A 25,737-nucleotide genomic window follows, 5' to 3' on the forward strand; every position below is an offset into this window, starting at 1 on the left:
GGCAGTCTGGCTCCAGAATCCATGCTCTTAATCACTACATTAGGATGACTTTCTATTATTGACAGATATGCCTTAAACTATTCTCTTTTCAAGGCCACTGGTATTTCAGTAAGGAAAAAAGCCTTCCACTGAAGGAATAAAGCATTTAAATGTGGGACTTCGGATAGAAAGTAACAGGGATATATCCTGTCACCCAGGCTAAGGTGTGTACAAGACCCTCACAAGGAGGGATTTATTGCATATGACAGCTCTATCTTGTGCAGGCTATTCCTAAGAACTGCAACTAACATTTAGGAAATGGAATTACTATGTGCCAGAGACTGGGCTAGGAGCTGCACATATATTATGTAAACAGAAATGCACGACAGGCAATATTAATTCCCTTTTAAAGATTAGGAGGTTACGGGCTTCCCTGGTGGCGCAGTGGTTGAGAATCTGCCTGCTAATGCAGGGGACACGGGTTCGAGCCCTGGTCTGGGAAGATCCCACATGCCACGGAGCAGCTGGGCCCCGTGAGCCACAATTGCTGAGCCTGCGCGTCTGGAGCCTGTGCCCCGCAACGGGAGGGGCCGCGATAGAGAAAGGCCTGCGCACCGCGATGAAGAGCGGTCCCCGCACCGCGATGAAGAGTGGCCCCCGCTTGCCGCAACTGGAGAAAGCCCTCGCACGAACCGAAGACCCAACACAGCCAAAAATAAATAAATAAATAAATAAATAAATAAATTAAAAAAAAAAAAAAAAAAAAAGATTAGGAGGTTAAAGCATCCAGTGGCAGGTGGCTAGGTAATTTAAATCGTACAACTTGAAAATAGAAGTCCTAGGTCTGTCTGGTCTCCTTTTACTACACAAAAACGATTAAAGCATTAAGTTTCTAGTTTTGTTTTGTTTTGTTTTCTATCTTTGGTCAGTATGTCCATTTTGGCAAATGACAAGGTAAGAATGGAAACTTCCATTTTCCTACCCATGAATCAGTTACTCCCCCAGATTTTCACATCATAAGTATATAGCACCACCATAGCCTAGGTGCTCAAATAGAAAAACACAGGACTTGGCGTTTATGTCTCCCTTACCCTACCTCCTTTTTACAATTCACCAGCAAGCTCTGTCAATTCTATCTCCAAAACGCATCCCAAGTCCATCTGCTTTGGTCCGTTTCCACCAGAGCCCCTGAGTCCAGGCCACTGCCATCCACTGCCCCAGACACATTCACAGTTCATTCCTGTGAACACCCTACTTCCCTTGCAATCTATCTCCATATAGATGTGTACATTCTTCTTAAGATATGAATTGGATCTTGTCCCTCTCTTATTAAATATTCTTCCAGCTATATTTGATGCCACTTTCCTGCCCTCTTGCTAATCCCCGTCCATGGCAGAATAGGTCACTCTCTTCCACACTTGGGACACTTCACCCATGCCAGCATCCTATCCCCCCACTCTTCCTGTGGCTGTCATCACCTCAAAAAGTCCACTGAATCTGCTGTTTACATCCTCCCTTTTTGGTCTCTCTCTTTCAAAGTCTTACACCAGTGCCTGGCATACAGCAAGAATTCAGTTAATGATAGTTCTTGTTTTTGTTTTGATCATTGTTGATCTAGTAAACACTCTAAATTTGCACGCCTAGGTGACTAGATAAATGGAGTAGGAAAGATGGACACTATTAATATCTGAGCCCCCAGGAGCTTCTAAGAGAGGAAGGTTAGATACTTCTAGAGGGAAAAAAAATGTGGGCTTGTAAATCCTCTTCTTTGCCTTTAAAGAAAAAAATGTTATTGCTATTATTGTCACACACACAATTACCATGTGCCTAACAGAAGCATGTTTTACAATAGCAATATAAAATATATTTTGAAAAACTATAAGAGCAGGTGTCATATTTTTAAAGCAGTGTCTAGACCTGTCTGATGGATTTCCTAAGTAAGTTTCACTCTGGCTCTTACAGTACCCCAGGAAGTTTTTTCTATGACTTAGCAATAAGTACTTAAAGTTTGTCCTCTCTTTAATTTTCTAGTACCCTTGCTAACAATCTAGGAAATGGCTTCCAGAACCATAAAAGGAGGGAAAAGAGTGAAGAATAATTAGGGTAGAATCACCTATGAACTGGATAATTAGACTTTGTCCAGTGAAGAGCTGCCTTGTAAGAGAAAAACGGTGACAGTATAAAAACCTCACACCCAAGAAGTTGTGAGGCTGGACTTTGACAAATGGTGGCCCCAGTTTAGGCACAAAAATACCCATTACTTGTGATATTTCATGTGCAATGTCAAAGGCCTGCTTCGGTAAGTTATGGAGCAAGCATTTGATGGAATATTATAAAGCCATTGAGAAAAAACTGGCAAAGAAATTTTCAAACATGGGGAAAACCTTATGCTATATTAAGTGGATAAAGGAGGCCTATGAATGTCATGCATGAAAACCTGTCGGCATACTAGCTACACTGATTAAACTTTTACTTGATTTCAGGCTTCATTCTCAAGTGAGAGCAGATATGACAGGCGTGGAAGCAAGTTGACCCCTAAGCTCATCCTCCCGATCTAAAAGCCAGGATTGGAAACACACCAAAATGTTAATACTGTACATTGTTGCAGGCTTTTCTTTGTTCCTCGATACTTTGAAAATGTTCTAAAACTTTTTAAAAAAATGCTTGTTCTCTTTTAAAGTTTTCCTGGAAACTTCTAAAAGGCAGCTACTGTGGGCTCACATTGTCTCCCCTTTCCCCCTGCAAATGTGTAAATAAAGAACCACCTCTATGTCTTTAATTTATAACAGGCTATAAACTTTTCCCCTGTAAGTTGATACTCTGACCAGAAGTCTGTGGGTTGGACGGGTGCTGTGTTTTTTTGGTCGTAGCTTCTTTTGGCTGATAAACTAGCACTTAAGTGTTTCCCTTTTCCAAACCCCCAAATGACAAGTGTCTTTGTGGTGAGGTGGCAGCCCAACTGTCATTGCCAACACGAATGGTCCTGGGGACACTTATTTTTAGTTTGCTGTCTAAAGCAAGAACTAGGCTGGGTAACCAGGGCTCTTGGGGGCACAAACTTCCAGAATCCAGAGCATGGAGCTATCGAAGGGAAGCCAGGTGAAGCAAGAGACTGCTTCAGGAAGGCCTCAGCGCCTTTTCTCCAGTTGGACCACAAGGACAAGGCAGAGATCTTGTCTTGAGTGAGAAGACTGTAGTCCACTTTTAACATGGTTTAATTTTTATCAAGGATGCTATAAAACAGAACCACATTAACTCCACTTAGATGCATGTAAATCCAGGCGGCCTCGGGGAACTAATTATAGCAACAAGGCTGATGATAAAAGGCAGCCTGGTCGACATCTGCTCTACGGCTTGCTCAGCAGCCCAGCCTCCCTTCTAACAGAGCCTGAAGTCTCACCTTCTGTGGGTCAAGTAGTTGGCATGTCGCCAAGCAAGGCCAGCTTACTCTCTCCAGAGAACAGAAATCCCGGGTGAAGGGACACAGGGATCCCTAACGAATGGAGAGTCCGTTAGTCTCTCCCACCTAGATCACCTAGTTTCCTGTCCCATACAAAGCCAGATTCTTTAGCTTTTTATTTGATTCTGTGAGCTGCTCTGTGGCCTTCTAACGTGTATGTGTGTGTGGCATGATGTATCTGTGTGTGTATTTTTCGTTGTTTTCTTTTTTTTTTGCTTAAATTAGCTAAAGTTGGTTTCTTTTGCTTGGAACCAAAGAACTCTCCCCTAAAATGAGAGCCCCAGTATATTTCACTGTATATGCAAATCTCTGCCTGGCTCTGGACAGAGGGCAATTTCTCCCCCCATCCCCCCACCTCCCATCCTGGCTCAAATATTTTCAACTTAGGGAAAAATGAGTCTTCCTCCTTAAACAGGAACTGTGACAGGCTGGGTTTTATGAAAGCATGGGTGATTGTTTTTTCCTTCCTTTTTCCACGAATGCAAGCTTCTTACTATTTCCCAACCAGGGGCAGCCAAGCAAATCCAGCCTCAAAAAGACTCTTTAGATGAGAGAGGGAGAGAGGGCCAGCCCACCACCAGAGCCTGGTATACTGCTGCTGCAGGACTTGGCTTTGTTCATCCTGTGGTTTTCTGAACTGGAGACCAGGCTCTGGCACTGACCTCTCAGAGACAGACAACTCCTAGCAGAAGCGCCTCTGACTCCATGGATAGAAGTGTTGGGTGTCAGAAAACAATGCCCTCAGATGCGTGCAAGGCCAGAGGGGTGGGACGGAGGTATGGGGTGGTGGTGGGAGGGCCTTCCTTAGGAGGTAGGGCTCCATATACTCAGAGAGTGGGTGAGGAGAAGGAATGCCGTGAAAAATATTAAGCAAGGTAAGAAGTGCCCCTGACATGCTGTTAATTGACAAGAGCCTGTAAAAGTGCACCATCAGCACAATGCCTCTGCGTGTGTGTGTGTGTGTGTGTGTGTGTGTGTGCACGTGCATACACATGTGTGTGCATGCATGGAGAACCAGAAACAGAAGGGGAGGGCAGAGTGGGAGAGCACAAAAGTCATCTGGTCTCTTAGTAATGGGATTATGGGTGATTTTAATTGCCTTCCTTAAGCTTCTCCATATTTTAAAAATTTTCAATAATGATTATGTGTTACTTTCAAATTGGAAAAAATCCATAAATACTACTCGAAAATGAAAAAAAAAAAAAGAAAGCAATGCCCTCATCAGCACGAGGTTCTGTCAAAGCAGGGCAGTAAGAACTAGCCCCACCCACCCCAGCAAAATCCAGCTCTTCAATCACAGTCACATGCAGAGATTGCAACAACCTAAGTGGCAACAGGATGGACAAGGACACTCTACAACTACCACTGCTATTGCTGCTGTTACTTTGCACAGCATGGACAAGATCTCCCATCTCCACAGTATGTGTTTATTTTTCAAGGTATCTCTCACTTCATTTGATGCACCACATAATCCACTAAGGTAGGAAGGGCCAGCAACATCAGTCCCATTTTGTGGATGAGGAAACTGAAGTAGCTGCCAGTATATCACATTAGATCTTGTAGTATTATTACTGACAATAACAACGGTGGTCTTAGATGTCAAATTATCACACTTCTCCCCCCAAATTTCTCTAAAGCACTACAAAAACAATCATAGTTCATATTTATTGAGTGCCTCTATGGGCTTCAAATTTATTGAAGTAGATGCAGTTGTTTTTATTTTAAAGGTTAAGAAAATCTGGGGCGCAGAAAGATTAAGTAATCTGTCTACAAACACATAATTAGTAAATGGTTGAGTCAGCGTATGAGCCCAAGCAGACTGCCTCCGAAGTCATGAACTGGATTAGAAAGTCACATGTCTATTAGCCCATTTTTGAAGAAAAATTCCATTAGAGTAAATTGGCCAGACCCTTAGACTTTGTTCTGTTCTAATCTGACCCTCATTTGTAACACATCTTAGTCTGAGAGTAAACATCCCATATCTGCTAGGGACAGAAGTGGCTCTTCACTAATATTTTCAGCTCAGAGTGAAAATGCGGAAGATCTCAAAAAAGATGGTGTCCAAGTCCATTCCATAGGCCCAGATGGCTTAAAAAGTTTAGGTAAACACTCAGCTTGAAAACTTCAAAGCTCCCAGTGGAGACCAGTGACCTCAGCCCGGTGAGCCAGGCCAATGGAAGTAGTAGCCTGAAAAATGGCAGTAATTCACGCTGAAGCCAAGCTTGGCTTCCTTCTGCAGTGTCTCTCTCTGCCATTTTGGTCTCCCTAGCACTGCAGACACCAAAATGTGGCAGGAAACCCAATAGTCTAGGTTAGCAACATATTATTTTCAAAGCAGTGTTTGGCGGCCAGGGAGGAAAGGCAGACTGGAGACAAACATAATATCAAAAGTTTGATAAGACTTGGTATCGTTCAAATACATCCACGGACATTTGAAAGTTGCTTTGCTCACCTGAGCAGCCTGGGGCAAAGTGTTGAATTCAAGGAAGTTGGTCACAGGCAGCCTCTACCATCTTTCAGTGCCCCGTCTGCCCTTAGAAAGTCTTCTCCTTCAAACACTCATTGCCCTCAACTACCATCCATCACCAGAGCTGGGGCCTCCCAAGTGTCTCCCACACAACTCTGTCTGGCCAGCCCAAACCCCTCAGCTGTCTTTTATTAAGAGGGGCTCTTAAAGTGTATTTCCACCACAGCTGTCCATTTTTTTAAAGTATTAGTGACTAAACCTAAACTGATAAACTAATTCATGATGTATGCTATTGAGTGATAATGACTTAATAAATTAGTATTGTCAGAGAACTTGTGAAATTTACCCTAAAAATAACTAATGAAATTTTTCTGGCACTCTGAGAGGCTGGTATGGTAGGGATGTTGAGTGCTTTTTTTTTTTTTTTTACAACCTAGCCATTTTCTTCTCTGAGAATGCTCAAGGTGGTGATTTTTTTAAATTTTATTTATTTAATTAATTTATTTTTGGCTGTGTTGGGTCTTCATTGCTGCACGCGGGCTTTCTCTAGTTGTGGCGAGCAGGGGATACTCTTTGTTGCAGTGCGTGGGCTTCTCATTGTGGTGGCTTCTCTTGTTGCGGAGCACGGGCTCTAGGCATGCAGGCTCAGTAGTTGTGGCTCGTGGGCTCTAGAGCGCAGGCTCAGTAGTTGTGGCACACGGGCTTAGTTGCTCTGCGGCATGTGGGATCTTCCCGGAGCAGGGCTCGAACCTGTGTCCCCTGCACTGGCACGTGGATTCTCAACCACTGCGTCACCAGGGAAGTCGAGTGCTTATTTTTATCCAGCTCTCCTCACCTTTTATTATAGATACAGTCTATCACCTGTGTCATGAGGGACCAAGGTGTTTAACTGCCAGTGAGAGATCTTGCAGCATGCTCTTCCTCTGTTGTGGCAACTGTGGAGCCATTTGTTGAAATGGAAGTGTCATAAGATCAAAGCAGCCTGGATCCCTGGGGCACAGGTGTCCTAGAGAACCATTCAGACCTACAATGGACTTCGGGTGAAACAGTAATAAACTTCCTTCATGTTAATCCACTAACATTTGGTGTTATTTGTTAAAGCAGCATGGTTCAGCACATCCTGACTGTTAAGGCTAGTAAATTTTACACCTCAAATCATAAGCCATAGTTTGGTTCCTATCTACTGTTAAGAGAGACATGTGCCACTTATTAGCTGTGGCTTTGGACAAGTTATTATACTTCTCCAGAATAAGTCTCAGTGTTCTCCTCCGTAGGACAGGAAGGCTGGTCTCTTTCAGTTATAAGATTCTACCTAAATAGTAATCCCAAATTACATGGTACCTGCTCCTTAAAGATAACTATTGTATGCTAAGACAAGGCAATTTATCCCAAAACAAACAGAGATGTTGAACCAAAGTCAAACACTTTTTACCTACTCGTGTCTCTGAACAGGAAGGTCAGAACATAAACACGTTTTAGGAGGTTTGACACTGTACCAAGAGGCCACACGATATCTCATTACCCTTTAAAGTTCACCATTCTAGCACCCCTCAGCCAACAACATTTGTCAAATTAGAGCTGCTCCATCTGAGAATTACGCAGCCTTTCCCAAAGTTTATCTGGAAATTACATTGGAAATTCCCAGTTCATGTCTGAAGACCAGAGGGCCGCATCAACTAACACAGTGGTTCTCAGCCCTTTTAACATGAAGACACCTCTTCAGTGCAAAAAATTCCCCTGATGTGCATATGTGCATGTGTGTATAACTATTAGAGCCCACTGATCTAAAAATGCACTATTTTAAAAAACTATTTTAGTGAATTGTTATTCATATATTTGAAAAATAGCACATATATTATTCAAAATACCTGGACATAATATGTGTTCAGGCTATAGGCAATGTTGGGCACATGGGTATATTTGCAGACCCCTTGCAATAACTCTGAGGTTCCCCAGGTGCTACTCATACCCACAGGCTGGGAATAGTAAACTCAAGGAATTTGGGAGAATATTGGAACCTGTATTTGGTTCTTGCTTCCTCCCCCTCCCCCCTCAACCTCTAATTCTCTGGGAAGCAGAGTCTAACACAGAATTAGGAAGCATAAGGTCTTGTGGGGAGTAACACCTGTGAAAGGAAATATGAGGTAGTAGGAATGGCCATGAGGAAGCCACCTGATCGTGGTACAGGCTCTGTTAGCCCCAAAGGTTGCTCCAGAGCAAGATTACCTGTTGGAACGCATCCCCATCTGGTGGAAATGGCCATGACTTTATCCCATGGCCCTGCTCAGTTATGGGCTAGGGCCACTCTGAGCAGAGTGTGAATTTAGCTCAAAAGTTGCTCACAGGAGAGGCTGTCACCTGGTTACCCCCCTGGCAGCTGGGCAGTGAGTCCTTTCTGGAAAGGGGATCTGAGTATTTTATCTGCATCTGCTACACCCTATGTTTCCCCCTATTTCTATAGGCAATTTTCTCCCTCAAGGTTAAACATGAAGACAACATAACTTCATAAATGACAGTGTGAATTGTCCTTGGGAAATAAGCAATCTCTAAATAAAATCAGAAAGAAAATTATAACCATGCATAAGCATAATTGCATTAGCTACAGGATGAGGTGCTCCTTGGATAGGGGGGTGCATTTAGTTTAAGCAGAATCTCCTTCTGCAGAGGGAGCTAATTGCAAGTCTGAAATAAGATCAGAGAAATGTTTGCTGCAGAAGTCTGATCATACTCTGCATTGAACATGACTCTTCATGAATACACTGGCTGTTTACTGTGGGGAAGTCACTATGTTAGGAAAAATGAACCAGTAATTGCAAGGCGGGAAATTACCTGGGGAGGGGCCTTCTCTTAGGAGGAAGAAGGAGTCTATTTACGATGTCAGTCCCTTTGCTTAGCCTGGGCTGTGAGGGGGTGTTTGGCACGTGGCGTGAAAAACAGACCGGGATGGATCCAGCTAGTGGGAAATATTTACAAGATCAAACCTGAGAATGGAACCATGTCCTGTTAGTCCAAGTTGAAACACTGAACCAGTTAATCTCCAAAGATGCATCTTTCAGAAGCGACCAAGGTGGTTTCCAAGTGGGAGTTTACACAGACCAAGAAGAGCAGAGGGGAGAACAAATGGAAGGGAAACTTTGGAGGGTGGGACCATCCCCTACCCTTGCCTTCAGCCCCCCTTCAAATGAGTGGTCCCAGCTTTATCCTTTACATGGTAGGATTTTATGTAAGGTTACCTTCAAGGAAAGGTTCCTTAATGAAAATAAATGAATCAGATAACTACAGTTTCCTAGGTCTTACCTGAAGCCTACTAAAATAGAATCTCACATGAATTTGCCCTTCCAAAAATGCTGCTCAACGAACCTTGTGATAGAAGGATGGATAGATAGATGACAAATGAGATAGAGAGATATTAGATGATAGATAGATGATAGATAACATACATCTACCAATATAGTAATATGCAATGCATATTATAACATACACACAAAAATAAAAAATTTTAAAGGGTAAGATAAAAATGAATATAATAGAGGCTCTAGTATTTTCTTGCACCCAAGGGATCATCTTGATTTCCCCTGATGTAGGCAAATCTTACACTGGAGCATTCTCACAGTCTTATCTCTGATAGAAAGACTGTGTGGGAAATAAGGAGATGACCTACCATGACTTACAGATGTAAATCCATCCCACTTTTTTTTTTAATAACAAGTTTTTTTAAAATTTTATTTATTTATTTATTTATTTATTTATTTATGTCTGTGTTGGGTCTTCATCTCTGTGCGAGGGCTTTCTCTAGTTGCGGCGAGCGGGGGCCACTCTTCATCGCAGCGTGCGGGCCTCTCACTATCGCGGCCTCTCTTGTTGCGGAGCACAGGCTCCAGACGCGCAGGCTCAGTAATTGTGGCTCACGGGCCCATTTGCTCCGCGCATGTGGGATCTTCCCGGACGAGGGCACGAACCCGTGTCCGCTGCACTGGCAGGCAGATTCTCAACCACTGTGCCACCAGGGAAGCCCCATCCCACTTTTTTTTAATGGACTCTGAGCCACTGAGATAGTGGTACTCTCCATCCCAGCCTATTCCTTCCTCTGTGCCAGCGGCAGGGCCTGGGGGGATAATCAACTGCAGTGATTGTAGTTGATTACTACCAGGTGGGAAAAGGGTACACATTTTTTCCCAAGCCAGATGGATTCTGCTTCCTCCTTCCCTTCAAGCACAGATGAAATCCAGTTTAAGCAAAGTTGAAATTTCAAAGCTGAGCTCTATTCCATCACCCATGTTTAGACCAGTGAGTGGAATTGCTGAGACTTTAGTCGATCAGAGGCCCTATAGCTCAACTCTGAAAGTCACCCATAAATATCTAGTCACTGAAGTCTGGGCGAATAACTAGAGAAAGACCAGCGTGAGGGGGATCATCCCTGAGCCAGGTGTGTGCATATCAACAGAGAGGAGAATTGAAGATCCAAGCAAGTGAAGACCAAGCTCATCAGCACCCCAGGGAATCGGGAGGTCTGAGACAGGCACCAGATGTGTTTGTGTCACTTCTGTGACTCAGCTTCTATTTCAGCTACCGATAAATAAAGGACTGTTTCCAGGTATGCTATATTTGGTTAACCCCTAAACTTGGACATTAAGTATAGCCCTAAGGTGACCAAGACAACATTGCTCTAAACAACAATTGTTTCACACATGCTGGATTGAAAAGAAATTAAAATTAGAAGCATGAAAAAAAAATGAAATTAAGTCTGTGGGTTTCCCATACAACCTGCAAATCTCCCTGCAGTGTCAGCACGACACGGGAGTTCTGTTTCTGTTTTGACAGGTCTTTCCACTTGGAGTCCCACTTTCAGTACTATTTCCCCAATGTGTTTTTCCACCTTTTGTTCATTCACACTCTCTCTCCCCCCCGCTCCTTTCCCTCCAAATTCCCACCTGCCAATCTGCCTTTCCAGCCCCACCCCCAGATACATGTACAGGCTTTGCCCCAAAGCCTCCCCAGTGAGCAGTATCTTTTTCTGGGGACAGTAAGCACTGACTCATCGATTCTTTCTTACCACAGTTTCCAAAACACAGTCTTACTTCACCCTTGTCTCTACCCAGATCTCCGTAGGTCTGGGCCACCATGTGCGTAAACAGACTCTTAATGGGGGATTCCCTCCTCACCTTCCCAAAACCCTCTCACTCTCTATCCCTCTTCTGATGCCTACCCTCCGAAATTTCTGAAGGAAGCAGAGCTTAAGGAACGAGGATCCTTCAGGATCCATTGTTTCTTGTATCTCAGACTTTTTTTTTTGATCAGCAAAGGAAAACACACTTCTGCTGTTAAAATAAGACTCAGAGATCCTTAGAGAAATGGCACAGTAAAAATAGAGAGACCATGGTCAATTCCATCTTACAAGCTAAATAATATAAGCTAAAGACAAGCCAAGGCTTCCTGTGAATTGGGTAGCTAAGTGAGTTTGACTCTATTCTCCCAGCCCCAGTGAGAAGCAGCAAGAGACCTAAAGGTGGATAGCTAAAGATGAAAGTTCTCAAATTTTTATGTTAAATATGTGTACATACTCTATTATCAGATCCACACAAGGCAGCCCCTCTAAGACATGGACTCGAGAGTAGCATGTGATAGATGAGAAAGATGCTATTCAGCAAAATCAGTCAGACTGTCCTCCTAACTATTCCCAGGTTTCTATCGAACCAGCTCGAACTGAGTGTTCCTACCTTCCGACACTCCCTTTTCTCTGGATTGATTCTTTAGATCCCTCCCCAGCTGAGAAGTCAGCCTCCTGATGACTCAGAATTAGTTCAGCATACTCTCTCATACCCCTACCTCTCTGATCAAGACCAAGCCTGTTCCCTATTGATTCTAGCAGTGACCCCAGCATGCCCTCAGGTTTCACCTCTCCCACATCCCAGGATGTGCCTGGCTCTTTGATTTGGGAAGTGGAGGGAAGCCTGTGTAGCAGCCTGTGCCTTTAAAACTCCTCAGAGCTGTGCACCAGCCTTTGTGGAGGAATGTATTGAGAAATACATTGAGAATGTATTGAGAAATTCTTTAGTCCACCACACCTTCATTTTCCAGAAAACGAAGTGCCTTCTCATATTCTGGAACTTCCTCATGTCTTGGCTTAGATTTTAGAGAAAATGCCATCTTTCGCCTTTAGTAAGGGATTCCCACACATGCCCATTACAAGACCACTGAAATAAAAGAAAACAAACAAAAAAGGAGGGTGTGTGAAACAGTCCCCTATGAACGAAATGAGATGTTTCACCACAAATGATGCTGGTGGGGCTATTGTTGGGGTACAGCCCCTGGAGGTAGCCTGCTTGCCTAGTCACCAGGTCTCAAAGAAGAATTCATATTCCATGTGGCTTCCAGATGGTGCACTGCAGGTCATCTAATGTCCTTTTGGAAACATGTTCAATCATATTTAGGAATTAGCTTCCAACTCGGGAGAGTTTCCCAGGAGTACAGAAGCCTGTTTCAGGGTTGATCCATGAATATGTCATAAGCCTGGTGCTAGATAATGACAATGATTCAAGTAACCATAGACAAATCAATCCCTCTTCTGATGTCTTACTTCTAGAACATATGAAAGAAGAAGAGCTTAAGGAATCAGGACTTCCAGGATCCAATTGCCTTCTGCATCTCAAGACATTTATCAGATAAAGAGTATTTTTGCTGTTAAGTAAGACTCTGAGGTGCTTATAAAGATACGGAGTGCTAGGTACAGTCATTCCCAACTGGGCAGGAAACTCAAATATAAGCCAGATTTTCTCTGGAGACAGATCTCACTCATTTATTCATTCATTCAATGAATATTATGTTTGTAGCCATGCAGATCTGAGGATAAACTGTTATTGATGCCCACAATTCTCTTATCTCTTTGGAAAGCATAGATCATGTAAGCACCTCTCTAGCACCGCCCCCCTTTTTCTTTTCTAAAACCAGTGACTTAAGTGTGCCTTTGAGAATTTCTAGTATTCCATATAGAAGAGTTCTGGGGAGGGTGAATTCACCTCACTTGCATTGTATGATCCAAGGTCCTTAAGCACAAGCAACAGAAGTCAACTCTGAATTAACAGAAGCAGAAGAGTTCAGGGAAGTTCACAGAATAGAAAGGAAGGCGAAAGAGTGAGGTTTGGAAAAAGGTAAAGACAAGAGCAGCTCCCGAGATTCAGAGAACAGTAAGCAATGTCAAGATCACGTCTGAGGAAGAACTCCTTTAAGACATGCTGTGGATACTGCCAGAGGTGTAGCTCTTGCCTCCTGCTGTGATAAACTTTTTCTACGTGTCCCCCCCCCAGCCTTGTGTCACACTCCATGTCCTACAGAGGAGTATCTGATTGGATAAGTATAGGTTACAAGTCCCACTGGCAGAACTCAGAAGCTCCCTCTTTCAACTTCTATAGGAAGAGGTAGGGTACTGGGTTCTACCAATACAAAACACATCAGGGTGGGAAAATGCCCCAAAATAGAGGGAGTAGAAAGGTGGACAACCCAAAAAAAAAACAAAAGGGTAAGTGTCCACCACATATTTCGATCTTCTCCAAAACAGCCAAATCTACAGTTCATTCCTTATACAACAGTCTCTGCAGTTGGATCTTCTTATGATCTGATATTGCACATATCAATGAGCCTGTTCTGAGCTGTAGAGTATAGCCCTTATCTCTCACGTTATTTGGAGCCCTTTGGCAAATTCCGGCACAATAAATAATTGTTTATGCTCACATCTATTATTCCCTTGGGCGCCTCTGAGGAGGATTTGTGGCGGCTCACAAAATTTCATGCACTGCAAATCAGTTCAATGAAAAATGGAAACAAATCAGTTTATACTTATGTAAAATGCCCTGTGCTCTGTATGGTGGCCTCTCTCTCCGTACTTCCAGGGAAGCAGGAGGCTGACAAGGAAGGGGGTGTCAGCCTGGGCTCTTGTGTTGCCTTGGTGATCGAGGGTCTGGGTTGATAGGTGTTTTTAGGAAAAGGGCTGATGGGTTGCGTCCAAAGGTGTTGCGTGTGACTAATACGTGCTCAGGATAAGCAAGAACTAGGCTAGATAAGGGGGCTGGAGTCGTGGCGGGGATTGGCCAGGTGGAGATGGCAGGACCACTGACAACGGGCCAGAGGAGGAACCCCAGCAGGCCGGCTGGTGGTTGATAACTCATGGCTGAAACAAAGAAACCAACAGCGTAGGAGGGCAAGGGTTGGGCTGAGGTCAGAGAACAAGGCTGGGACTTCACCTAGAGACAGTCTCCTGCTGACAATGCCTCTGCCAAGGGCCATCTCTTAGAAGGGAAGCTGGAGGTGGTCCTTTTGAGGGTTAACTGAACCCAGATCACTCGGAATTTTCCTCCACATGTTACTCTATCATCAGAAAAAATAATCAAATATTCTGTTTTGGAATGAGCCTTTCAGACAGTGAGATATGGTGGAAGGAGGCCTGACTTTTGTTTGACTGCAGCTTTTTCATTAACTAGGTGCAGGACATTAGACAAGTCAAATTTCTCAAGGCCTAAATTTCTTTCCATCAAATGAGAAGGTTATGCTACATATGCCTAAAGATTCTTCCAGCTTTAGAAATGATGAGGCCACTTCTAGTATATGCGTATGCACACGTGTGTTCACACACACACACCACACCAGGGATGATGGTGGGAGTGATGCGATACTCCCAGAAGAAGTCATAGAATACTACCCTTGCTGTGCATCTCCTCTCTTCTGAGGCTGGCTCTGGGGGAGGTGAACTTTCTCAAAAACCACAGCTGTTAAAACGGTCCCAGGGGAGTTATACTTGATTCCCTTTTCCTAACATCCTGAATGGGAGGCCCAGCAGAACTGATAATGGGGTACTTCCCCAAGTTACAAACCACAAACTGAAAGGGAAAAAACCATGCTACCCAAGGACTTAGCCAGTGGGTAACTGGGGCCAGAAATAACAAGCCTGACCTGGGAAAGACCAGTGCTGGGGAATGCACAGTGTTGGCCCAGCTAGGATTTCCTTTTTTCCAAGACAAACTATGTTGGCTCTGATGAAACTGGTTGTGGTTAAATTCTCCTCCTTTACTCGTATCATTATTCCCAAACTGCACTGCGCTCCATCATCAGGGGTTTTGGGGAAGTCCTTGAAATTATTCAGTCATTCTAAGTGCCATGCATTTTATCAGCCTCTCCACTGAGTGACTATTGTCCGTACGTGGCAGGCCCTGGGCCAGGTGTCAGGAACACCACAGTAAACAGGACTGACAGGTCCTGTGCCTGCATGGGATTTACAGTCTGATGTGGGAGACGGAAATCATACAAATAATATATAACTACAGTGAGTGAAATAACACAAGAAGCAGAGTGCAGTGCAGTGATGGAGAGTAACGGGAGGGACAATGGGAACACATTTTCATAGAGTAAATAGAGAAGGTCTCTCCATGTAGGTGACATTAAAGCAGAGACCTGAAGAATCACAAGGAGCCAATATTATGAAACAGGATAGGGTAGGAGCGGTGTGTAGGGTGTGTGGTTTCTGTGGTGTGTGTGGCGTGTGTGGTGTGTGTGGCGTGTGTGTGGTGTGTGTGTGGTGTGTGTGGTGTGTGTCATGTGTGTGTGGTGTGTGTGATGTGTGTGGTGTGTGTGTGGTGTGTGTGTGGTGTGTGTGTGGTGTGTGTCGTGTGTGTGGGGTGTGTGGTGTGTGTCATGTGTGTGGTGTGTGTCATGTGTGTGGTGTGTGTGGTGTGTGTGGTGTGTGTGGCATGTGTGTGACGTGTGTGTGGTGTGTGTCTTGTGTGTGTGGTGTGTGTGTGGTGTGTGTGGTGTGTGTCATGTGTGTGTGGTGTGTGTCATGTGTGTGTGGTGTGTGTGGTGTGTGTGGCATGTGTGTGACGTGTGTGTGGTGTGTGTCTTGTGTGTGTGGTGTGTGTGTGGTGTGTGTGGTGTGTGTCATGTGAGTGGTGTGTGTGGTGTGTATGTGTGTGGCATGTGTGGTGTGTGTGGCGTGTGTGTGGCGTGTGTGGCGTGTGTGGCGTGTGTGTGGCGTGTGCGGCGTGTGTGGCATGTGTGTGGCGTGTGTGTGGTGTGTGTGGTGTGTGTGTGGTGTGTGTAGTGTGTGTGTGGCCTGTGTGGCGTGTGTGGTGTGTGTGTTGTGTATGGTGTGTGTGTGGTGTGTGTATGGTGGGTGTGTGGTGAGGGAGGCAGCAGCTTTATTGGCAGATGGAAGAGCATGTTGGTAGAAAACTCAACTGATTCAAGGAGCTGAAAAAAATCTTACGTGGCTGAAGCAAAGGGGAAGGTAATATAAAATGAGACTGGTGAATTTGCGGAGGCCAGATCACACAAAGCCTTTGGAAAATGTGATAGTTTTCCTTAAACTTTTTTTTCCAAGTTCACTAGGAAAGCATTAAGGCATTTTAGACAGAAGGATACTGTAATCTTATTTTCATTTGCTGTTTGTTTTTGTGGACGACAAAATAAAAATAGGAATAAAACTTGAAGCAAGAAGTCCAGGCAGAAGACTATTGTTGTAGTTTCAGTCAAGAAATGGTGAGGACTTGGATTAAGTTAGTGGTCCTCAGTCCTCCAGGGACATTTGGCAATGTCTGGAGACATTTTTGGTGGTCATGACTGGGGCTGGGGGCGGGGGCCAGTGCTGCTGGCATCTAGTGGGAAAGGCCAGGGATTCTGCAAAACATCTTACAAATGCACATGAGAGGTCCCCACCACAAGGATTTATCCAACCCCTAAGGTAAATTGTCCCAAGGTAGACAAAACCTGGGGAAGATGTAATTGGATTCAAGATGTGTGTTTAACCTGAAATTACCAGGAATTCCAAAGAAATTATATGTGGAGAGTGAGTGAAAGAAATAATCCAAACGTGGCTTTCAGATTTCTGTCTTGTGTAACATGTCATGAAAACACGTTGGATGGATAGGTACTAAAATTTCTGTCTAGTAGATAAAATCAGTTGCTTAGTTTAAAATTCCAGATCTGCGCTTTACAAATTGGGGGTGGCAAGATACACAAGCACCTGTGTCTCAGTTTCCCCATCTATAAGGTGAGGATTACAGTGGATCTACTTCAAAGCTATGTGATAAAGATCAACGATTCAATCATATAAGTGCTTCACACAGGCCTGGCATGTGGTCAACAGTCCAGTGTTAGTTACTTTTGTTGTTGTTACTGTAGTTAATATTATTGTTATTGTTAGAACCCGGAACTCATGCAACCTATCAAAGTGGGGCATATGAATTTGGGAACCACCATTATAGAGATGGCTATGCCAACATAGATGACCCTTAAGGTCTTGACATGAGTGTGTAGACAGAAAATGTCTAGGACTGAACCTTTTGTCCTATCATTAGGATATTGAGGGAATGAGAAGGGTCAGGTGATGAGGTAAGGAAAGTCAGCAAAAGAAAGCATTCCAAGGAGCGGATGCTCAACTGGGTTGATAAAGAAGAGGCTAGAAAAGTATCTCTTGAATTTCAAGGTCATCGGTAACTTTGATAAAACAATTTCATTTAAGAAGTGGGGATGGAAGCCAGAATGAGTTGAAGATGAAATAGAAGATACAGGACAGAGTATGTCGGAGCTTTTCAAGAATTTTGGCTAAGAAGAGTAGAACTGGTGGAGGACTGTTAAGTTAATGAAGGATGGGAGTTTTTCCCTTTGTTTTTTTTTTAAGGTAAATACTATTACATTATATCTATATAATGATGGGAATAACATGGTAGAAGAGAGATACATTAGAAATATGGAAAGGAGATGAGTAAAGTATCCTTGATAAAATGAGAGAAGACCGGAAAGAGTGGTCCTTGGTTAGATGAGACACTTTGTGCTCTGAAACAGGAAGTTTGGAGAAGAGGGACAGCATGTAGACAGGATTGTAGCTTTTATGTTATGTTAGGGAAATAAAGGTTGTGCATGTCTGGCCACTTTTGTTAGTGAAGTTTGGGGGGAGGGACCCCAGAAATAAGGAAAGGAAGACAGCGTGTTTTGAATACTAAATAGTCACTTTGGAAACTAGGAAGGCCAGACTTCTATTCAAAAAGTGGTAGGATTACTAGATATCTTTTAAAATTGTGATCATGAATTTATAGTGAAACCAGTGAACTGCATTCTTTGATTTTTCTCCTGCAATGTCCAATTGCTCACATATAAGCATAGAGAAGGCAGAAGATAGAAAGCTGGATTCATTAAGGAGTTTGAGTTGTGTCAGGTGAGTAGGACAAAGGATGGGACAAGGAAGTTGAGAGTATTTGCAAGAGAGATTAAAATGGGGGGCCATGAAATCTCAGCTAGGATAAGATGGGATGTGAATAAAGGAAAGAGCTGCTGAGTAGGGAGGGAGTGGTGGGGAATAAAAGGTTTGTCTCTGAGATAAAGTATGATATCTCAGATAGAGGAGGTGAGATGGAAGGTAAGAGGTGATGGTCAGAAAGAGTGACATTGACAGATTTCAAAGGTGGTATACTCTCTGGTGATGACAGTGAAAAGATGAGTGGGTGGCTGAGGTGGGGTGGAGGGGTGGTCATTTGTCATGAGGGATTCAAGGAACCAAGGAACTAGAAACGGGATAACTGTCCACCTGAAAGTTGAGTCGCTGAGACTAACAATGGGATTTGACTTAGAGAGGAAGGCAGAGGTTTTACATCCTCAGAAAACAAGGTATGGCCAGCATTGAGGGCAGAAATACTGAGAGATAGACAGAGAGACAGAGAAAGGCAAAGAGAGAAAATAGCACGACAGTATACATCTTAAAGGGACAGGTGGGAGGGCTTCCCTGGTGGCACAGTGGTTAAGAATCCAAAAAAAAAAAAAAAAGAATCCACCTGACAATGCAGGGGACATGGGTTCGAGCCCTGGTCCAGGAAGATCCCACATGCCACAGAGCAACTAAGCCCATGAGCCACAACTATTGAGCCCACATACCGCAACTACTGAAGGCCACGCACCTAGAGCCAGTGCTCCGCAACAAGAGAAGCCACCACAATGAGAAGCCCGCGCACCGCAACAAAGAGTAGCCCCTGCTCAACGCAACTAGGGAAAAGCCTGCGCGCAGCAACCAAGACCCAATGCAGCCAAAAATAAAATTAAAATTTTAGAAAAGGACAGGTGGGAAAAATGGGATGCTTCCTTCCCTCTTTGACCTGAAGTATGAGGGGTGTAAGTGAACAAAATCTCTGCGTCAGAGACCTGGAGGTGAGTAGTGGACTTACAGGCTGCCGGTCCCAGTAGGGTAACAAGTGTTCAGAGAAGAGGTCACACCACCTTCAAGCCCCATCTGCACACAGCAAAATCTGTTACACTATATGAGGTCCAAGCCTGCATGGTCAAAGCTTCTTCACTCCCATCTCCCCAACCCCCTAATTCCAGGGCAGAGGGAGGATTTTCAAAAGTTTGAAGACTAAAACTAACCAGAGAGCAAGCCAATTAAACGTCATGACTGGTTTAAACAAAAACCCACACTTAGCACCAATGTGGATTAGGTGGAGGCTGCTTTTATGAAAGTCACATTGTTTTAAGAGCATCCCCACAACCCAACCCCCCCGCTCCAGCATTCAGGTTCAAAACATACTTTTAGGTTTTGTTTTAAGTACTCTAGACTCAAAATGCCTTATAGGTATTGTCAGAAAAAGTGAAGTTGTCCAATTAACCTCATGTTCTTTGTGGCCTTTTATATCTGATCCTCATCCTTACATATTATGAACACCCCAAAGCTGTTCAGGGCAGTGGTCCAAGATAAGGGATAGCACTGTAATAACAGTTAACATTTATTGAATGCTGCCTCCATCTCAGGCACTGTGCTAGGTAATATACTTTCATTATTGCATTTAATGTTCACAAAACCTTTATGGGTTTTTAATCCCATTTTACAAGTGGGGAAAATAAGACACTGAAAAGGTAAATGACTTGTCCAAGGTCACCAGCCATAAGGGGTAGAGATGAGAAAGTCTGGAGAGTTTGCACTTTTAACCAGCTGGCAATAATCCCACATACCGGAAATACACTGTGCATTCACTCTTCCTTTGTCGTTCAGAGCAGACATCACTGGTCAATTACAGAACAATCCCACCAAGCTTGATCCCTAATCCATTGCTCTAGTAGCTCCTATCAGTTGATATATGTTGGCAATCTCTCTGCTGAAGTGATAAGAAATCTCTCTGCTCTTCCCTCCATAGACCCTTCTCCTTTGCTTGCTCCTATTCTCTTTGAAACTTATCTTTGCCTTGCTCCCAAGTTTGTGTCTACTTTGACTTTGGTCCTTTACACTTAGCATATGGTCTTGGTCTCTTTCAAATCTGACTCAGGCTGAGACTTGCCCCCAGGTCCCTCTTGCCCTTTGTCTGGTTCCTCTTCATCCCCACCCCATAATAAGCTGTCTCAGCTATTTGGTCAGGGTTGGATGAGGCATCTGAGGGGCAGAGGTAAAGTAGGGGCAATATGAATGACAGAAGAGGAGAAGTCTCAGTGCAGATTCATCCTCCAAATCCTGAACTCTGAGCCCACTATAAAAATTTCTGCGTGAACCGTACAGATACAGAGCTTTAGACATGGTGTCACATTCTGAAGATCCTACAGTTGGAAATATACCACTGAATTACACTGACCATGTTTTTTTAAATGACGCCAACTCCCCCCCACCCACCCAGTTTTAGTCAACTGAATCAGAAACACAGAAAAATATTTTAATTTTGGAGGAAAAACTTAGATATTTGTTGTGCATCAAAAATGCTAATTGGGAGGACTTCCCTGATGGTCCAGCAATTAAGACTGTGCTTCCACTGCAGGGGGTGCGGGCTCGATCCCTGGTCGGGGAACTAAGATCCCACATGCCGCGTGGTGCAGCCAAAGAAACACACACAACAACAAAATACTAATTGGGGGCTTGAAAAGCAGTGGGTCCTAACCAGCTGTGAAATGCTGGAAAATCATTTAGCCTTTGTGAGGTGTCATTGATCTGTAAAGGGTGACAATTAAATGTTGGACCTCTCAGGTCCCTTTCAGACACAGCAGTGTGTGGCAATGTAGCCTGTGTTTCAGAGGCTGTTGTTATCTGCTTTGCAGGGCTACTAACTGCCGGCGGTGTCTCCCCAGTTACTCCCAAAAGTCACCAGGAGGTGCCCCACAAGTACACGTTCTGTCCGTTTCCACAGGTCAGATGACACTCTTTCCTCTTCTGAACCTGCCCTCTATTCGCCCTCTCTAGTGCTATTGCCTCTGTTGTTCCCTGAGTTGCTGCATCTGTGGGGTGTAAAGTCTATCGCCCATCACCACCATCACAGCCATGGGGTATTAATGTCCCTGTGATGCCAAAGCTCTTTCAGGATTTGTACACTCCTGTGTTGAGACCTGAAGCAAGGCTGCCAAACTCCACCACTGACATCTGAACCCTGGGAGCACTTGCTAAGAGGCATTGTCAAGTCACTGTGAAAACCCTGGAGACACCATTCAAATTCTGGACGGCGTGTCAGACTCTTCTCTATTTCCACAAAGAATATCAGGAGTTGGTTGAACACCCAAGACCCACAAAATATAGGACTGATCTAATCCGTCCCTGGAAACCATTGAGACAAACCCATTATCTGAGAAGCCATGACAAGTTATACTTAGAAGCCCAGTGAGTCACAGCTCATGGGAGTTAGCTCAGAAGCTCTCACTCATAAAATGACACACCAGTTTGACGTCTGCTGAGGCTCATCCCAGGTGTCCGAATTCAGCCTCGTACAAGGACCAAGGGAATACATTAGAGATGAGAAATATTCACGGAGCGCAAGGACTTCATGCTGGGCCCGGCCTCACTATGACGACAGGGCATCAGACACAGGAAGTCCAAAAAAGTGATAACAATTTTTACTAGAGAAAAAAATTTCCCTTCACCACACACAGTTTCTCTTTAATTTTTCTTAAGGTGGTACAGTTGCTAATTTCAGCCCTTTACATACTTTCCCAGCAGTGAATTTAATTTATGACTTTACTGTACATCCTTCCAGGCCCAGTGGATTCAGAAAGAATATGAACTTTAAAATCCCAGCTCCCTTACCTACTTGCTGGCTGTGTGACCATGAACAAGACTGTCAAACTTTCTAAACCTTAATCCCTTTATTTATAAAATGAAGTTTTTAAGAGGATTAAAAAACAATATCTTTTAATGCAAAGCACCTGGCTCAGGATCCTACATATGATGGGTGTTCAATCAGTGTCAGTTTCCTTCCTTCCCAGTAGAAGTCATCAGATGATACTAGCTTCAGGTCTTCTGCCAGGCACAGAATACACCCTTCAAAGTGTTAATGCCATTTCATTTCAGCAGACACCTTGTCTCAGGATAGCCATTAGAAACCCCCAAAGTACTATATTTTTCTCCTGGTAAGTAGCTCACTTCCCACAACTTCCCACCACTTTATAATAAGTGAGCCCAACAAATGAGTCACACTAGTTACAGAAGCAAATTTGGGAGCCACACCCAAAACACAGGCATTTTGACTTTTCACAAGAAGCTGTCAGTACCACCAAAAAGAGGGCTCAGGGGACCCACAGTTAGGAAACCCCAAATTCCCAGGCTACTTCTGAATTCATATGCAAACCCAAACCCTTAGTTCCTCATTTTTTTTTTTTTTTTTTTGGTGAATTTCTATCCACGGTATTTAATGACAGCTGAGAGTCACTGAACAATATTCAAATTTCTGCTGAATTTTCTGCTTTGTAGGGGGGTGGTGTGAGGGGTACAGGGGGATATATCAAGATGGCCCAATCACTTTTTAAATGAGCAATACCAAATTAAATTTAAAATAACATCCTACTTACTGGGTCCTTATTTACTTTTTGGTAGATTAGAAAGTGATTATTTATTTTTTGAAAACATCTATCATTGCATTTAAAGTATGATTTTGATATTCATGAAAAATTTCAAGAGTTTATCCATTGTGTGAAAGTATAATTATTTGTATAAAAGTAAAAAAAAGAAAAAGAAAAAAAAAGATAAAGGAAGCCTGTCATTTGTCAAGGTCATAGGTGATGAATAAATTTGCACTTGAGATATAAATACTCCAAGACTGTAGAAAGCAATGGTATGGTGATTGGATTTAAACTACCTGTGTTTTGCAGAATATCCAAGGAATTAACATAAAATTGGTGTAGAACTATTGAAAGCCCTCTTCCAAAATCAAGAGTACATGGGCCTCCTGCTGAAGACAAGCTCACAACATCAAAAGCAGTAAAATGAAAAACTATGTGAGTAAATAAGCTACCACAGGAGTCATAAGGCACCATAAACAAAAAAGTTAGCCTCCTAGGAGCTGGACCTAGTAGAACAATCTAAAAGAGACAACAAAGTAAGTATGTTTCAAACAATTAAGAAGTTTTAAGAAGTGCGGGGGAGGACGAAATATCCAAAGTGAAAGAAGAGGACAGTAAAATAAGATACATTGACAAAGAATAGAAAGGAAATGCAGTCAATAAAATAAAGAATTAATAGAAGGCTAGACAAAGCTGCTGAGAAAATTAGTGAATTGTGAGATAAAACCGAGGAAACTGCCTAGATTATATCACAGAGAACAGATGGCAAATACAAATGAACAGATAGAAAATATGGAGGGTAGATTGAGAAAATCCAGCAGATATAAAATCGGGCTGCTATGTTGTACAGTTCTAAAGGTTACTCTTCACAAGGTGTCCAACATAAATGGTGTTGCTTGAATTTTTACATGTCATCCTTTATTTGATAGGAATTCCAGAAGACAAGACTAGAGAATACAGGATAAAGTGATAATTTGAAAAAGATAATAAATAAGAAATTTCCAAAACTGAAGAAAATCACAAGTTCTCAGTTCTCAGACAGAAAAAGTACAGAAGAGTCCTGGACAGTATAAATAAAAATAAATTCACACCTAAACAATTTGTGAGGAAAATGAAAAACACCAAGGACAATGAAAAACAACCAGAAATAAAAAAGATTACCTGAAAAGTAATGAACAATCAAAATGACTGAATACTTTTTATCAGCAACAATGCATGCCATAGAACAATGAAATCATTATCTTTAAAGTGCTGAGGCAACAGTTCTGTCATTTAAAAATTCTAAACCAAGATATGTTTTCATTCAACAATAAAGTATGGTTTATTCACACAAAGGAAGCTCACAATGGAGAGAGCCTCATAATACATTCTTAAATAGAAAATAAACAAACAAAAGCAAAAGGTGCTTTTGTGTTACGAAGGAGGAAAAGTAAGTATATACTTCAATTTATAGTAATGGTATATAAAACACTGGAACACTACCCAAGGAATAAATATAATTGGTTACCTGTAGAGGAATGTAGGAACTGAATTGATGAGGATAAAAGTGAGAGCAAACTTCTCACTGATTATACCACTGATTACCCCTTTAACATTTTTGTTTAATGGGCAAATTCCTAAAACACAAAACCTACCAAGACTGAATCATGAAGAAATAGAAAATCTGAACAGACTTATAACTAGAAAGGAGACTGAATTCGTGACAATAAACCTCTTAAAGAGAAGTCCAGGACCAGATGATTTCATTGGTAAATTCTACAAAACACTGAAAGAAGAATTAACATTAATCTTTCTCAAACTCTTCCAAAAACCGGAAAAGGAGGAAACACTTTCAAACTCATTTGTGGACAGCATTATTCTGATATCAAAACTAGACAAATCACTATAAGGAAAGAAAACTACAGACCAATATCCCTGGTGAATACTGATATAAAAGTCCTCAACAAAATATGAGGAAACAGAATTCAACAGCATGTTACAAGGATTTTACACTAGGACCAGTGGGATTTATTTCTGGAGTGTAAAGATGGTTCAACACATGAAAAACAATGAATGTAATCCATCACACCAACAGAATAAAGAAAAAAATCCACATGACCATTTCAGGTGATGTAGAAAAAACCTTTGACAAAATTCAGCACACTTTCATGATAAAGAAAACATTCTCAAGGAAGTAGGAACAGAAAAAAACTACTTCAACATAATAAGGGCCATATATAAAAATCCCACAGATAACATCATACTAAATGGTGAAAGACTAAAAGTTTTTCTTGTAAGGTCCGTAACAAGACAAGGATGCCCACTTTTGCCACTTTTATTTGACATAATACTAGAAGTCCTGGCTAGAGCAATTGGACAAGAAAAAGAAATAAAAGGCATCCAAACTGGAAAGGAAGAAGTAAAATTATCTCTATTTGCAGGTGACATGATCTTTTATGTAAAACCCCTAAAAATCACACACACACAGACACACAGACACACAACTGTTAGAACTAACAAACAAATTCAGCAAAGTTGCAGGATACAAAATCAACACACATCTCTGGTTGCCAAGATGGCAGAGTAGGAAGCCAGTGAGCTCACCTACTCCCATGGGCCCACCAAAATTACAACTATTTACAGAGCGCTATCTATGAAAATGACCTACAGAAAAAAACTAGTAGAAAAGATCTTCCACAACTAAAAATATAAAAAGGAACAACAATGAGATGGGTAGGAGGGGCAGAGATGCAATAAGTCAAGACCCATACCCTCAGGTAGGCAACCCACAAATGGGAGGATAATTACAATTGCAGAGGTTCTCCTCAAGGAGTGAGGGGTCTGAGTCCCACATTGGACTCCCCAGCCCAGGGCTCCTGCACCAGGAATACAAGGCCCCAGAACATTTGGCTTTGAAGGTCAGTGGGAATTATTTTCAGTAGAGCCAGAGGGCTATGGGAAACAGACTCCACTCTTAAAGGGCACACACAAAATCTGACATGCTCTGAAACCAAGGGCAGAAGTAATTTGAAAGGAGCCTTGGTCAGACCGACCTGCTGATCTTGGGGAGCCTCAA

At 42.8% G+C, this 25,737-nt stretch overlaps 1 protein-coding gene across 1 annotated transcript in view; it reads right to left on the bottom strand.

The window, feature by feature from the left end:
- The window catches only part of PDHX (pyruvate dehydrogenase complex component X), a 184,247-nt gene that overhangs the window by 55,511 nt on the left and 102,999 nt on the right, over positions 1–25,737 (bottom strand). The gene's annotated exons all lie outside the window — the stretch shown is intronic.

This window comes from Balaenoptera acutorostrata, chromosome 9 (genome assembly GCF_949987535.1).
Source record: "Balaenoptera acutorostrata chromosome 9, mBalAcu1.1, whole genome shotgun sequence".
Lineage (NCBI taxonomy): Eukaryota > Metazoa > Chordata > Mammalia > Artiodactyla > Balaenopteridae > Balaenoptera > Balaenoptera acutorostrata.